The 16719-nt window shown below is 40.3% G+C and overlaps 1 long non-coding RNA gene across 1 annotated transcript; it reads left to right on the forward strand.

Annotated features, from left to right (window-relative positions):
- Positions 1–9993: 9993 nt before the first annotated feature.
- On the forward strand, positions 9994–10473 carry LOC121803563. Its single transcript, XR_006051071.1, has 3 exons — positions 9994–10114; positions 10202–10276; positions 10359–10473. It is a non-coding gene; the product is annotated as an uncharacterized LOC121803563 (long non-coding RNA).
- Positions 10474–16719: the final 6246 nt, after the last annotated feature.

The following is a 16719-nucleotide window of genomic DNA, read 5'->3' on the forward strand; positions in this document are numbered from 1 at the left end:
TCAGCGTACCACTTGTGGAATGTTAAATATAGCCTAGAACTAAAAAAGAATTACCCCTATTTTCACGCACACACTCAGCGACGCCGTCTTCTCCCTCCGCGACTGCCCCAGCTGACTCTTCTTCTTCTTCTTCTCAATTTCTCTCTCTGTCTCAACTCCGCTTCGCTGCTCAAACACACGTCGGACTCCTTCCCTTTCTGCGTTGCTTCTGCCCGACGGTTTCCGGCGACGCCATCTCTATTTTCCGGCATCTTTAGACAAGACTTGACTCCATTTTGTGTAAGCAACCTCTTTTCACCTCTTATTTGTCCAATTTTCATCTTTAATTGAAAGCTAGGGTTTATGCTCAAGTGTTTCCCATTTCGAAATTAAGCAAATCGGGTGAAATTCTAAAGTTCTGATGGAAAATTGTTATCATAGACATCTTTGGGGAGGTGAATTGGAAGAACAATGTGATATTAATATATATATAAAGTGTTAGCTTAGAATTCTTAATATAACTTAGGTTTATTTGTATTGCTACCTTGGCTTGACTTTAGAATTCACACTGTTACATGAAGAATATCTGTTCTTGTGGGGATATGTGTGATTCTGGTAGGGAAAATTTGGGACAGCCTTTGGTCTGGAAATTAGCTGAGGAGTTTCGCATATTTCATTTAAGTTGTGGTTTATGATGAATTAGATATCTATACATGGAATATGAAAATGAGCTATTGAAAATTTGAGAATTAATTAGAAGGACTTGATCACGGAATCCTAATGAAATTAATGGGATGGTTAGAGTATATAGTAATAGTTGAATTATCTTAGATAGTATGTGCTTGAAATATACAAGTAGAAATCGTGCTGAAGTGAAAGAAACCATAGAGATAGCTACTATGTCATGTTCTGGCAGCATTTTTCGACTCCAGTTTAGCCAAGTAACGACCTCATTTTCTCACCAAATTTTAGCTGAACAAAGTTTTGTGTGTCTTCTGCCATGTGACCAAAATTCAGCTTCAACCGAGTTCAAGTGAATTTATAATGATTTTTGTAAGGGACTGCCCCCATTCTGTCAGGAAATAACAAGGACAAGGAAAAGAGGAAGGAATATAAAGTTTCATGGGTCAAAGTCGGTTTGGATTTTGAGGTAGTATATTTTACATTATGTCTTAATTCCTGAATTAAGTCCATGTGATTGCATATATAATATTTTGTGTTAATCAGCGATTCAATATTTAATCTGTTTATGTTGCTTATGACGTGAAGTATGTGAATTCCGGATATGTGAAGGTATTGAGATAGTTGGAACTTAATATGTTAATTTGATATGATGTGGTGTGACAAGAAGTTGCTAATGTGTAATATTAGAGATTATTTGAAATAAGTATTTCGATGAAAAATGTGTGTTTTTTACTATGCTTATGCCCAGTGCTTGAGTATGTTCTGTGGGTACAATTGGCATGCCATAGGACAGCAGCGCTGCATTTTCTGTGATCTCTCGTCTTATGGATAACCGAAGCGAGGATCGTTTGTTATCTGGCATCTGATCTATCTGATATCTCTTATATGCACCGTCATGGGTGATCTCTGTCTACACCCTAAATGGGTGGTCTGTGCGGAGTCCTCTCGAGGAAAAAATCCGCATATGTTTCTGATCTGGTCCGCGTACCCTAGTATGTCACTAAGCACTTAAGGGGCTATGTTTGTTCGTATATGTGAAAGTACCAGTGATCTGTTATCCGTATATGTGTTGATATTTGAATAAGATTGTACTGTATTCTTTGAGTGTAATTGAATAATTAGTGTGGTTATCTGAAGTCAAGCTAGCTTTTTTTTTATTGAATTTTGTCTTATATATTTATGAATGGATATGTGATTACTAATTATGTGGTAAATTTATTGAGATCAATGGTGACTATATGAATGTTGGTGTTGGTAAAGAATAAATCTGTATAGATCTGGTGAGTATACATGTGTTAAAACTGTGTGAGTGATGACCTATATACTATAATTGTATATTTCTGGATATTTTAATGAAGTGATATATGATTATGACTTCGGTAAGTCCCAGAAAATCAAGAGAGGATGATATAAAGGGGACGATATAGAGGTCATATGTATTGTTTTTTTTAAAGTAAGCATATATATATGGATTTAAGGATGTTGATTCTAGAGAGAAAAATTCATGGTAATAAATTTTATAAATATATAGGTTGCATAACGTTTGCTTAACTCCGAAAATTAAGCTCTAATATAGGTATACTACTGGGCTTGTTAAAGCTCACTCCTTTCTTTTTCCCCTTGCAGATTAAAGGATCAAACTAGCCAACGCTTTTCCATTTGGGTAATTCTTTTGAATATGCTAGACGTGGCATGTCTAGAAAGTGTAATGTTTCTTTTACTTCCAAAAATTTTGTTAGACATGCATATTTGTAAATAGTTATGAGTTATCCAGGTTGTTTAATATATATATATATATATATAGGGGTGCATTATAATGATAACCTCAATTTCCGTAATAACCCTATAACTAAATCTGGACCATACATTTTTAAAATCACGTGGTCTAGATTCAAACTTAGATTTACTTCATAAAAAAAACGCAGGGGTAAATATGTCATTTCGCTCATGATAAAATTTACGTATCCAAATTTCGCTCATTTAATTTCTGAATTTCGCTCATTTTATCATTTTATCAGTCAGTCAAAAGTATCATTTTATCAACTCAGAGTATCATTCTATCCGGCAAAACTATCATTCTATGCAATACACCTAACATATATCATTTTATCATTTTATCAGTCAGTCAAAAGTATCATTTTATCAACTCAGAGTATCATTCTATCCGGCAAAACTATCATTCTATGCAATAAACCTATCATTTTATCAGTCAATCAAAAGTATCATTTTATCAACTCAGAGTATCATTCTATCCGGCAAAACTATCATTCTATGCAATAAACCTAACATATATCATTTTATCATTTTATCATTTTATCAGTCAGTCAAAAGTATCATTTTATCAACTCAGAGTATCATTCTATCCGGCAAAACTATCATTCTATGCAATAAACCTAATATAATCGGCACAATACATAATATACAAACCTACAAAGCAGTAAACGTATCATTTTATCAACTCAGAGTATCATTTTTATAAGGTTACTGTCATTTTATCCGCTTAGATTATCATTTTAGGGCTCACGGTGGAGACGCCTCGGTCGGCATGGCAGCCTTTAAGTGAGCTTCACTGATGTAGTCATTTAGCTGCAGAATTGGTGGATTTGATGCATAATATTTTGTTCTTTGGTACTCATCTTGCTTTAGGGATTCATATATTAGTTTAGCTGTGCTACTGCTACATAGTACTAATATGTTGTTCCCATTTGTTCATCTATGTACAATTTTGTTTTCTTCAGTGTGGATATAGTGTGTGCCCTTCTCTCTTTCTTTGTGTTATTAGATCACAGTGTACTTGTAATCAGTGTTGTTAAAATCATGTTAGGGGCGCGGGACACTTGAGGTGTCGCTGTTATCGCCTAGAGGCGGTTGGGGTGAGCAGGGGGAACATGTTGGGTGCGCATGGGGCGGCGAGGCTAGGGGTGAGCAAAATACTCGAAAATCGAATATCCGATTTGATCCTTTCAGCAACAACGAAATAGCGCGGCGCTGCAAACTGTCGACCATGAGACAACATAGAGGCAAGGGCTAAATCGAAAAAAATTGAAAATTTGCAACCGATTTGGAGGGGGAATGTCGACTTCGCAGAGTTGATCGAAGTTATGAAACCTTTGTCAAACCACACCGGCGACTTAATTTTTGGAATAGTCTCCTCGTCGACCTTCGCAGACGGAAGTTATTTTGCCCTAATTTAGTCGACGAAAGAGCGAGAGAGAAGGTAGTAAGGTGGAAAAGTGGGGTAAATGTGTAAAATCAAGTCTAATTCTTGGTGGAGAGCCCAATGCACAAACAAATCTTATTATCCAAGACTTCAATTCTTGCCCATTTCGTATGAATAGGCCGAGCCTCTCATTAAATCTCATGCTTCCTCCAATTAATTAGTGGAAGGTGAACAACCATAATTGGCAGAATTGGGCTAAGAATTACTCAATTCTTGGAAAGTGAACACGCCCTTAGTTTTTTTTTATTTAGTTTAAATTTTTAGTAAAATTCAGTTTATTTCAGGTTGGATGTATAAAAACTGAAAGAGCCAAAAAATGAATTTATTTTTAAAATTGCATATATATTGAAATATACTTATATCTAAAACAAACTCTGTTTATGTTTGGTTCAGTTTGGTTTAGGTAAAAAACTGAACTAATCCGAATGTTCATCCCTAGTTGGGGCGAGGTTGGAGTGCCTGGGGGTGGATCCTCTGCTGTGGAAAATATCACAGCAGAGGATGCTGTGCTTAAAACGCAAAATATTACTCCCTTCGTCCCCAAAGAGTATGCACTATTTCCTTTTTCGTCCATCCCCAAAGAGTATGAACTTTCAATTTTGGAAACTCTCTTCTCTCTAATAAGGCGAGACTCATTCTCCACTAACAATACTTAAAAAACTTTCTCTATCTATCTATCTATCTCTTACTTTACGAATAATGCATTAAAACTCATGCTGAACCCAAAGTTCATACTCTTTGGGGACGGAGGGAGTACAAATGAAATGCATACAGTGCAGATTTTAGTTTTATTCCCTTTTCCCCTTTAATTAATTACCCGAAGCAAAACTAAATCAAATAACACTACCGCTGGGCCCCGCTCTCTCACATATAATATTTGAATATATGTCACGACCACAACTCCCTAGTACTAGTGAGCGTAGCTATTTTGTAACTAAAACAATTTCATCAATCATGAACTCATTATAAAGGAAATAATTAACTCGAGGGAATAGTCTCGAAGGCGAATGGGTACAAAGTCAGATCAAATTAGAGTAACAAAGCCAAATTCATAAGTTCCTAGAACAAAATTCTAATGCAGCAGAAGGTTCCAAGACAAAATAGTATGTATGAGGACATACTACTTTGGGCTACCTAACTACTTATTAACGATCTCTTCCCAACACCTTCGTCGCCTCAACCACGTTCAACCTGCACGTTAGAAAAGAAACATGCAGGGCTGAGTACTTGATATAATCAGTGTGCGCAGTGCCAAAAATAGTTCTATTTTATTTGTCAGCCATAGTTGAGTGAACACGGGGTTTTCATTTTAAAAGGCCCGGGTCACTAAATTCCTTTCATTTCATAAAATTGATTGCGCAATCACATAAACATAAATACCATATCTGATCGTATGTGAACCGGGAATGTAGTCACATTTCACGACGGTCGCTGGACCGGCCAACTCGAAAGTTAACACACGATCCCCATATGTGTACACTAGTCCGAGTAGGGTTTACGGCCCTATTGGGACCCGAATTCGATTTAACATGATTGGCATAGCCAAGCAGATAGGTAATCGTAAAAACAAAACATGGCATGACAAACGTATTTAGAAAGGATTCACATATTCATACTAAAATCACGTTTTGAAAAGAATGCCCACCTCAGAGCTTAATTCCTTAATTGAAAGTTCCTCGACTTGGTCTTACTTGACGTGCGATGACGTCCCTTTAGAAAATAAAGTATACTTAAAATAGGCTTAAGAATCTAAATAATTTGTCGTGTATGCATCGTAAGTGCATGATCATTTTATTCCTCTTTCCTTATTTCCTAGAAAGTCCTTGAGCATTAATTAATTCGAGATATTTAATTATGTGGAGACTCACAAAATTATATAGTCAAGAGGGCATTATCTCCTATGCAAATATTATTTAAGCATTAAGGTAGATACTAGGTCTATTAATCATTTTGGAATTTATTAGCGTACTATTTCTTAACATTACATATTTGAGCACTAAAATAAAATCCGGGAATTAAATTTTGTCATTGCGGGATTTAGTAGCTCCTATGCAAATATTATTTAAGCATTAAGGTAGATACTAGGTCTATTAATCATTTTGGAATTTATTAGCGTACTATTTCTTAACATTACATATTTGAGCCCTAAAATAAAATCCGGGAATTAAATTTTGTCATTGCGGGATTTAGTAGCTCCTATGCAAATATTATTTAAGCATTAAGGTAGATACTAGGTCTATTAATCATTTTGGAATTTATTAGCGTACTATTTCTTAACATTACATATTTGAGCCCTAAAATAAAATCCGGGAATTAAATTTTGTCATTGCGGGATTTAGTAGCGGCCATCAATTATTTGATCGGGAAACACATTAGGAGGGCCCGTGAATAAAATCAACATAGCAGGCCCAAAACTTAAAGAACCACTCCATTCATTTATTTAAAATTAAAGGCTCAATTCCTACTTAATTAAAGTTTTAGCCCACTACCACTTTAAATTCTTTATGGGCCAGCAAGAAAAGAAAAGAAACAGCCCAACAAAAAAATGCTCCCAATTCGGTCAAACCCCTTTCAAAATCCCCAATTTGAATCTCTCTCCTTCCTCTCGTCGACATCACAGGGCAGCCTCCCTTGTCGCGCCTCACGGAGGCGTCCTCTCCTTCTGCCGTCCCTTCCTCCGGCAGGCGTTTCGCGTCTCCCGTGCCTGCGACTCCAGCGGTTTGAAGTTCGCGCTATAGCCGGCGTCGTTCGTCCGTCCTAACAGCCCAACCGTCGCCGCCTCCGTGACTCCTTCTCCACGCGGCACCGCCTTCTTCCCCAGCCGACGCCGCGGCTGTGTAGCCTCCTCCGTCGGGTCTCCCTCCGTCGAGCTAGGCTCGGAGCTGGCTAAACCCCTGCCGACGCCTCCGTCTGCCGCCTCCCTCGTCGTCTCTGCGCCGTCGAAGCAGAGGAGGGGGCGTCGCCCTTTCGGTGGAACCGCTGTCACCAGCGCCTGTGTCCTCCCGGTGGTCAGCGACGTCGCGGCGTCTCACCGGTGGCTCGGCGATCTGTACCGTCGGAATAGCGAATAGGCGTCGCCTACGCTGACAGTCAACACCACCGTCGGCTGCGGCCCTGTCAGTGAGCCACTCCGTCTCGACGACCAGTTGCTAAGTCTCTACGCTCCTTTCCCCGTTCTAATTCGGCTCTTTGTTCGAATTAATCATTTTTTTTGGGACTTACTGTTGATGTCATTAAGCCTAAGAATCAGTCTACGGAATATTTTTGGGCATGTGTTGATTGTTGAGGCTACTGTGATTTGTTCATCCTAAGAGCATCCGCAACGGTGGCGACGGTCGCCACCGCCGTCCGCGCCGCTGGCAAGGCGAAGCACCGCCGTCGCTGCACTCGCGCCGCTCGCCGTAGAGCATCGAGCAGCGCCGCGCCAGCGCCACGCCAGCGAGCAGCTGACGTGGCGGCACGGGATTGGGCAACAACATAGCCGTTGCCTTTAAAAAAAAATTATTTAAAATCGGTTTTTAATTAAAAAATCGAGAAAAAATAAAAAAAAATTCACTTCTCAGAAAAATTATAAATGTTTTTTACACTTTTTTTAAATTTTTTTCCCCCCAAAAATACATACTTTCATCTATAAATACTCACTTTCACACCAAAAAATTCACATCAAACTACACAATTCTCATCTTTATTCTCCAATATCCATTCTCATCTTCATTCTCTCATATCCATTTTCATCTTCATTCTCTCATACCCTAACAATGTCCGGCCAAGGCGATGACAACCCGCCTTCTCACGGTTGGAACCCCCAATGGTTCGGGGGGATAACCGTTTCCTAGTCCGGAAACGGAATATTCGGCCCCTCCTCTCACCCAAGATTCGGCCGTTCCGGGTGGCTACCGGCCATACCCAATCGACGACCAAGGTGCCTCCGAAGGGCGATACGGGTGGACACCGGAGCCTAGGTCGACCGCCCCTTCCCAAACTCCGACTCCTCCTACTTGCGCCGGTGTCCGCACACCGTACACTCCGGCGGAGATGGATAAATTGTTCAAGGCGTACTTTGAAATCTCCGAAGATGTAGCGGTTGGCACGAACCAATCCGGCGATCACTTTTGGTGGCGCGTCTCTCGCCGGTACAATGCAAACCGGCCGCCGGGAACGATCGAGTGCAACGAGAGTATGGTGCGCAACTGCATCGGCCGAGCCAACGAATAAATTGGCAAGTTCAATGGTTATTTCCTCCAGGAGTCGCGGAATGCCGGGAGCGGCCGGAGCGAGGTCGACATCATCACTGCCGCGCTGAGCACCTACCAGTCCTTGAACTGAAAGTCGTTCAAGTACCTCAACGTTTGGCAGGAAACGCGGTTTCACCCGAGGTATATGGGAGGCGTAACATCCTCCTCTAGCGGCTCCTCCAAACGGTCAAGGTCGGTATCCCTATCCGACTCCGGCTCCGAAGAAGTGGCTAGTCAACTCGCCGGAGCTAACTTGGGTAGCCCCGACGCCGGACCAAGCGGTTCCCAACGCCGACCGCAAGGAAGGAAGAAGGCGGCGGCCGACTGCCGGCGCTCCGCGACTCCATCGGCCCCCGCCCCCGAACCCGCACCCTATGTTCCACCTCCACCCCCGAACAACTTGTTGTGGGCCCTTTTGGCCCAATTCAATATGGTCGATAGGTCAACTATGACCCCCACGCAACTTCAAACGCACGAGGACATGATATTGGGTCTCAAAAAACAATTGGGGTTGGTGCCGCCGGATGTGTAGTCTTCCTTAAGTAATATTAGCCAATAATCATGTAATTTTTTATTTTTAAGAGTTTAATTATGTAATTTTTAATTTTTAGGATTTTAATTATGTAATTTTTAATTTTTAGGATTTTAATTATATCTTTTTTATTTTATTTGTAATTTGTAATATTTATTGTGGTTTTTTAATGAATTTTAGTATTATAGAAATGTTTTTGTGTAATTGAATTTTAAATTAATTGTGTTCGTTCTTGCGGAAGAGCACAGCTGTGGGTGTTGTGCTCTTGCCAGAGAGCAGGCAGAAAAAGTGGGATCGGGCCCACAACCGTGCCGCTGGCAAGAGCACGATTGTGGATGCTCTAAGTCCTTGATCTCGGCTATCTACTGTGTTTGCCTAGACATGATGCATAGAGGTGTTGTTGTGTTTTACTTGTTACAAGTTGCAGTTGTCTTGAAAGGGACCCTCTTGCTGGATTTACACCACTTGTTGCTCTCTTACTCTCAAAATTTTGTTGTGTAAAGCTCAACTATGTGGAAGGGGCGTTCGATGTGTGTGAGGGAGGATTTTTTAGGCCAGCCTTGATGTACTTGGTGCCGTTAAAGGGGCTACTATATTTCCTTTCCTGCTGCAAATCCTCTCTTTCAGAGTGGCCACAATGGTAGCCCTCAAGGGCCACCAAAGTTTGCCCGGCTAACAAATGTGGCTCTCCTGGGCTCTCCACAATGGTAAATAACAAGGGCCATGAAATGTGGCTCACTCTAAAATAAAAATTAATTTGTTTGCTTTTTTTAATGATATTTTTTAATTTAACTATAATAAATTTTATTAGACTATAATTTATGATATTTATAATTTTAATTAAAATAAAACAATTTAGATTGTAAATAAAAAAAATTGCACAACCTAACCAAAAAAAGTTTAACAAGAACTTCGTTGTATTATATTAAAAGGGGAAAATTATACAATGAAATTTTTCTAGTTTAAAAACAATCTGAAAACCTATATCACTATGCGGCGCTCCCTCTATAGTACCATATTTCAGAAGTTGAATTGAAATAGATTGGAAAGAGTGGTGTTTGAATTGGGGTAGAAAAATTGAGGAAAATGGTGTGTATTTATAAAAAAAGAAGCAAAAAATATATATATATTTTTCGGTGGCCGGGCTGCGGCTCTCGGCCCGCTGCAGTGATGGGCCGCGGCTCCCTCTCGGCTCTCGGCTCCTAGCCGCCCGTCGTGGCTCTCTGCAGTGGGGGCTGCGCACCCGAGCCACGGGCCGCGGCTCCCCCACTGTGGACACTCTTAGGATTTTGCAGCAGTCTTTAACTGAAATCTGATGGTGTACTAGGAAAATAGGACTCTTGAAAATGTGGATTGTTGGTATTGCAGAATGTACAATCAAAGGCTGCAGAGATCGGTTGGGGTTTAGGAGTGCTGCAGGCTGTCCCATGCTCCTTTGGGATTGTTTGGCCTCTTTTCACTAAAGTAGGTGTGTCTCGTTTCTTTGTTTGGATAGAGTTGAGTCTTGGTATCTTGCAAATTCATTTAATTTCCTTTGTTTTGTTTGAGCAGGTCTCGGTTGAAGTGGAAGACAATGCAGGAGCTCACTTGCCACTCTAGGCAAGACTTGCTTTTCATCCTTGAAAGGTAATGTTGTCTCCTTCCTCTTACTAAAAGTTTCTCTCTTTCTCCTCTTCATAAATCTTAACATTTGCTGTGGTCTTGCCAGTTGGGAAATGATCCGGCTGTTGTGCTGCGAAGTGGGCCCAGTGCTCTGGGTCGACAGTTCGTTTGGGCCCGGCCCGCAGGGGTGTGGTTTTGGGCTCGTGAATAAAAGATTCAAGGCGTTTTCCTTTTGATATTCCTATGTATTATTTTCTTTATTATTATTTTTTTGAAGCTAAGTCATAGCTTGGAGTATAATAACATTGTATTTTATTTACTCAAAGGAATGTACGAACACGTATTCATTTTTTTTATTCAAACCTTGCTCATTTCCTTCATTTCTAGATCGAAGTTAGTCATTAATCGAGTAACCGAACATTAGGGTTGTATATTTCTCGAAATTAAAGTAACTAGAAAATGGCATTCATTCGTAGTTTGATAAATATCTTAAAAGTTAAGCTAATTAAATGGTGGCCATTACAATATATGCATGTAAGTACTCCATAATCATGGTATATGAAATTCAAAATTCAGGTGTACGGATTAAAAATTTGTAATAGTATCCGAGTTTACTCCCACGTTATATATATCTATTTTATAATTTAATATTAAAGGAGATAAAATAATCTATTCTAGTCATTTAAACTTTTAATATTTTCTCATATCTTAGTCATATCTTAATTTCTATAAATCAACTTTATTTTTTAACTTAATAAATATTCATTGTTGATTTTTATGCTGAATAAAATTCTTTACATATGGAATATAATTGTTATGATAATATATTTTTATATCAATAATACTTAGTTTTATAAAATTACACCAATATCAATAATGTAAATCATTTAAGTAATTAGTGACAAAAGAATATTGGAACCAACTTTTGTGTATATTATATATATAAATTCTATAAATAAATTTGCTTTAGGCTGATTAGGAATGGGGGAGAAAAAAAATAAGTAAACTGGAAACTAGCTCAAGTCTGCATTCGAAACCCTTATTGCTGCGTTTTTTACATATATTGTTATGAATAACGATAATACAAAATTGTTCGAAGGTGTAATAATTAGTGAAAAATATACTCCATTAAAACATACTTTTATGTAATTATATAAATATTATTAGTGTTGGAATCTATGCCCGGTCAAAGGATTTTGACCAATTATAATTTCAACGAGACATTTAATTTTTTGAAATTAAATGATATAGCGTCGATCTACGTTCGGATTAGATGACTGTGGTATATTCATTTTCTCAAATCCAATTCCCGGTGAGTGAGAAATAATGGATTTAAGTTGTGCAAAATTGCAAACTAATTAAATGAGTTACGAGAGAAGTCATGAGATTAATTAAGAGAGTCAATTATCCCACATTGGAAGTTACAACCTTATTAATCAAGTATTTAATAAGAAGAATTATTCCATGTAATAATTATAGTGGACTAAGATGGGCTATAGAACCCACACGCCCACGCCGCTGTTCGTCACGCCGCGAGCCTCGAGCTCGTGCCCGTGGACTGTTCTTTGGGCCTGGTCGTGGGGCTCGGTGCTTGGGTTCGACCCAAGGTTGGTCTAGTTCTTTTTAGACCACCACCGTTTCCATGTCAGCGAGCCAAGCGGGGTGACACCTTGTCAGTTTGACGCGGTAAAGCCTCTCCAGCTCTCGTAACGCCTTGTAATGGTCGGCGGTTACGGTCTTGCAATGATGACAACCATCATGGCTGTTGACCCCTGCAGTGGACTGAGCCTATAAATAGGCTTGTCATTCCATGCATTTCATACACCAAACACTCAAGCATTCTGCATTCATAAGCTCTATCTCTCTCTGTGCATTGTCTTTCTGTCAAAGCTCTACTCTCTCCTCTATCCAGTTCGCCGGAGCTCTGCTGATAGCGGTGCTGCTTCGCCAGAGACGTAGCCGTTTTATCTTTAGGGACGAAACGCCAATCCGAGAGCACTACCGGGGCGTATCTCGTCTTGCGAAAAGAGGACTCCTCGACTCGGCTAAAATACTCTTTACGATTTACTGTTTCGATTTCCATCTTGTAATTTTGTTTCAGTTTGTTATTCTGTATTCCTTTTTTGGGTTGTATTACTCCCGGCTTTTATCTCTTGTAATTCCAAAAACCAACAATCGCAAGACGAGATAACTTGCCTTTGAAGGAATTTGGACTTAACTGAAACTAAGACTTTCGAAACTTAAGACCTTTGCTGGAGATGTCGACTGAATTCAACACCACCGCTGCCACCACCGGCTGTGCAACTCCCTCCACCATGTCGACCACTGCACCGGTCAACACTTCGTCGAATCCGATGATGATTCCCACCCCCGGGTTCACTACCTCTTCATCAACAACCCCATTGGGGTTCACAAACCCCTTTAGGCTCATTGGTGGATCTACCTTGAGTGGATCGATTGATTCCACTTTTAGTGGTCCATATGATCATTTAATGGATCTGGTGTTGAGCCCTTCGAGTTCAACACGGGTGTTGGTTCCTTCGGGTCCGGTACAACCATGGCGGGCTCTATGCCCAACATGAATGGTGGGGGCTCTATGCCCAACCAAAATGTTGGTCCCTTCGGGGGCAACGGGATTGGTTTCTTTCATGGACCAAGCGCGACACATTTGGCACCAAGAATGATGCCACCTGCCGAGAAGCCATCAAAGTTTGGAGGATCTGACTTCAAAAGGTGGTACCAAAAGATGTTATTCTACTTAACAACATTGGGCGTCGCCAACTTCCTCACGGAAAACGAGCTGCCGGCACCAAGTGATCAAGAAACAAGGATCGAAGTCATGGTGGACTATGAAGCTTGGCAGATAAGAGATTATCTTTGTAAAAATTTCATTCTAAGTGCTTTAGATGATAGTTTGTACAATGTATACTCTATTGTAACCACATCAAAAGAGATGTGGGAAACTCTAGAAAAGAAGTATAGCATAGATAATGCAGGTACTGAAAATTTTGTAGTAGACAAATTTTTGGACTACAAAATGGTCAACTCTCGACCCATCATGGAACAGGTTTAAGAGTTCCAAATGCTCATCCACGCACTCGTGGTTAAAGGGATGACCTTGCCCAACAACTTTACAAGATGCACGATCATTGAGAAGTTTCCTCCTAGTTGGAAGGACTTCAAGAGCTACCTCAAGCACAAACGAAAAAGGATGACCCTTGAAGATTTGATCGTGAAACTGCGCATTGAAGCAGACGTGCGCAAAAGTGATCAAAAGGCTAAAGGCTATAGCCGACTTGTTGCAAAAGTCTACCTGTTGGAGCAGGGCGGTCCCTCCAACAAACGCCCCTCGCCCAAGTCGTCCAAGTGAAAAGGACAAAGGGAAGGGCAAGCAGCCTGGAAAGAAGTTTGAAGGCGATTGCTACAAATGTGGAAAACCTGGTCACTTTGCCAAAGACTGCCGCAGCAAGAAGAAGAAGCCGGCTGCCCACGTCGTTGAGAAGGAGTTCAAGGAATGGGATGAAAGTGACGTTGTTGTGGTCACCAAAGAAGTGAACCTTTTGGATAACAAGGGTGGCTGGTACATTGACACCGACCCTACTGCTCATGTCTGTTCCGACAAAAGCAAGTTTGCCTCCTACACTACTGTTGAAGGGAGAAAGATCAACATGGGGAATCAAGCATCGTCCGAAGTCCTCGGCATTGAAAATGCGATCCTCATGATGACGTCCGGCGTCACAATCACCTTGAAGGATGTGTTACACGTCCCAGACATCCGCAAGAACCTAGTGTCATGATCAATACTAGTGAATAAGGGGTTTAAACTTGTATTTGAATCTGATAGATTTGTTTTGTACAAGTTTGGGAAGTCCCTCGGAAAATATTATGTAACCGATGGACTTTTCAAGCTTAGTGTGGCTATACTCCTTGTCCCAAAGACATTGGCTAATAATAATAAAGCATCTACTTCCTCTAACTTGATCGAGTGTTCAAACTTGTGTCATTGTAGATTGGGACATGTAAATCAAAATTCCATTAAAAGATAAGTAAATTTAGATTTACTAAAGGCAAATGAAATGAATACCCAAGAGAAATGTGAAATTTGTCTTAAAGCAAAAATGGCTAAATTTGTCTTGGAAACTATGAGCGGTCAAAGGATTTTGACCAATTATAATTTCAATGAGACATTTAATTTTGTGAAATTAATTGATATATCATTGATCTACCTTCGGAGTAGATGACTATGGTATATTCATTTTCTCAAATCCGATTCCCTGTGAGTGAGAAATAATGGATTAAAGTTGTGCAAAATTGCAAACTAGTTAAATGAGCTATGAGAGAAGCCATGAGAATAATTAAGAGAGTTAATTATCTCACATTGGAAGTTACAACCTTATTAATCAAGTATTTAATAAGAAGAATTATTCCATGTAATAATTATAGTGGACTAATATGGGCTATAGAACCCAAAGGCGCGCGCCGCCGCCCGCCGCGCCGCGAGCCTCGAGCTCGAGCCCGTGCCCGTGTCCGTGTCCTTGGATCTTGGCAATTAGTCTTTGGACTGTTCTTTGGGTCTGGTCGTGGGGCTCGGTGCTTGGGTTCGACCCAAACACTCAAACATTCTGCATTCATAAGCTTCATCTCTCTCTGTGCATTGTCTTTCTGTCGAAGTTCTGCCCTCTCCTCCATCCAGTTCGTCGGAACTCTGCTGATAGCGGTACCGCTTCACCAAAGACGTAGTCGTTTTATCTTTGGGGACGAAACGTCAATCCGAGAGTACTATATGGGGATCTCGTCTTGCGGAAAAAGGACTCCTCGACTCGGCTAAAATACTCTTTACGGTTCACTGTTTCGATTTCCATCTTGTAATTTTGTTTCAGTTTGTTCTTTTGTATTCCTTTTTTGGATTGTATTACGTACGACTTTTATCTCTTGTAATTCTAAAAACCAACAATTAGAGTATATGGGAGAGAGTGGCCCACATGAGGTGGTCTGTGTAGTGGTGATTTGAATCAGTTCAAGTAATTAAAAAATGCACTGATATGCGTTTCATTAGTAGTATTATTTTACGTTTTAAGCACAACTATCCTCTGCTGTGATATTTTTCACAGCAGAAGAGAGAGTGGAATTTTTTTATTAATAAAATATATGTTTATGTGTATACGGCAGCCTCTAGACGTCACCACGGTTCGTGAACCGCCGGTTCCGAACCATTCAAGATTTGTTGGAACCGGAACCGGCCCGTCGAAGACCGCACGGTTCCGGTTTATGAACCGTGAACCGCCGGTTCACTTGAACCGGCCTAACCGTCGGTTGTTACCCGGTTCCGGGCCGGTTCGGCGGTTCGGCGGTTCGGCGGTTTATCCGATTTTTTTTTTTTTTTTTTTGCATTTTGTAAATTGTAATTCAAGTTTAAAATGTAAAAAAACTTGCGTAAATAACATTAGAATGAAGCGATGTACAAATGTAATTTTATTGATACAAATTACAATTTCAAAATTACAAATTACAACTTTAAAATTACAAATTACAAGTTAAAATTTACAAATTACAACATAAAAATTAGAAATTACAACTTCAAAATTATAAATTACAAAAGACTTAAAGTCTTCATTACAATTTACAAAATTACATATTCGAAATAAAAGGGAGAAAAAAGAAATAAAGGAAAAGGACTTGAGCTCAACTTAAATTTAAACTTAAATTTAAAATTTAAGTTGAAATATAAGTTGAGATGCCTACATATCCTCAATGCTCAATTGCATTTTGGAATCAAAGTCCACGTAGTTCTCTTACCTTGCTTACCTATTTGGCTTGATCGGAAGTATTGGCGCCTACTCTTCTTCGTCGGGGAAGTAGTCTTGGTCGGGTTGTACTACTAGTTTGTCCCAATCCGGTTCTTGGTCTCTAATTTCGGCGGTGCACCAATCATCAAGTAACATGGTGGCTTCCATGTTTTGTCCGGTGAGCCTACTTCTTCGGTCGTCCAAGACGTTGCCTCCAACACTAAAGGCGGACTCGACGGCGACAGTGGAAGCCGGAACCGAAAAGATCTCCTTGGCCATTGATGCAAGGATGGGAAAATCTTTCTCGTGTGAAGACCACCAATCTAGGACGTCGATTTGTTGGGGAACGGGACCTCCTTCTTCCTCATTGAATGAAAAGTGTGAGTCTAAATATAAATCTAACTCACTTACCGAATGTGCCGTCCTTCCTCCGCTGCTGAAGGCGTATAGGTCCGCCAATTGGGATTGGGTGTCGGGGTCATCAACTTGGAAGAAGCCAAAGTTCTGTGTTTGACGGGGGGGTCTAGGTCGAACTTGGTGGGTAGTGTTGTACTTGACTTCGTAATCGTGAAAGAGAGCCCGCAAGTCGAACTCAAAATTTCTTTGGAGGCTTGGGAGGTGGGGGAGGTTTATTTGGAATATTTGGGCAAGGTTTATGTAGTTGTCGTCGTCGTCAGTTTG

This window comes from Salvia splendens, chromosome 5 (assembly GCF_004379255.2).
Source record: "Salvia splendens isolate huo1 chromosome 5, SspV2, whole genome shotgun sequence".
NCBI lineage: Eukaryota > Viridiplantae > Streptophyta > Magnoliopsida > Lamiales > Lamiaceae > Salvia > Salvia splendens.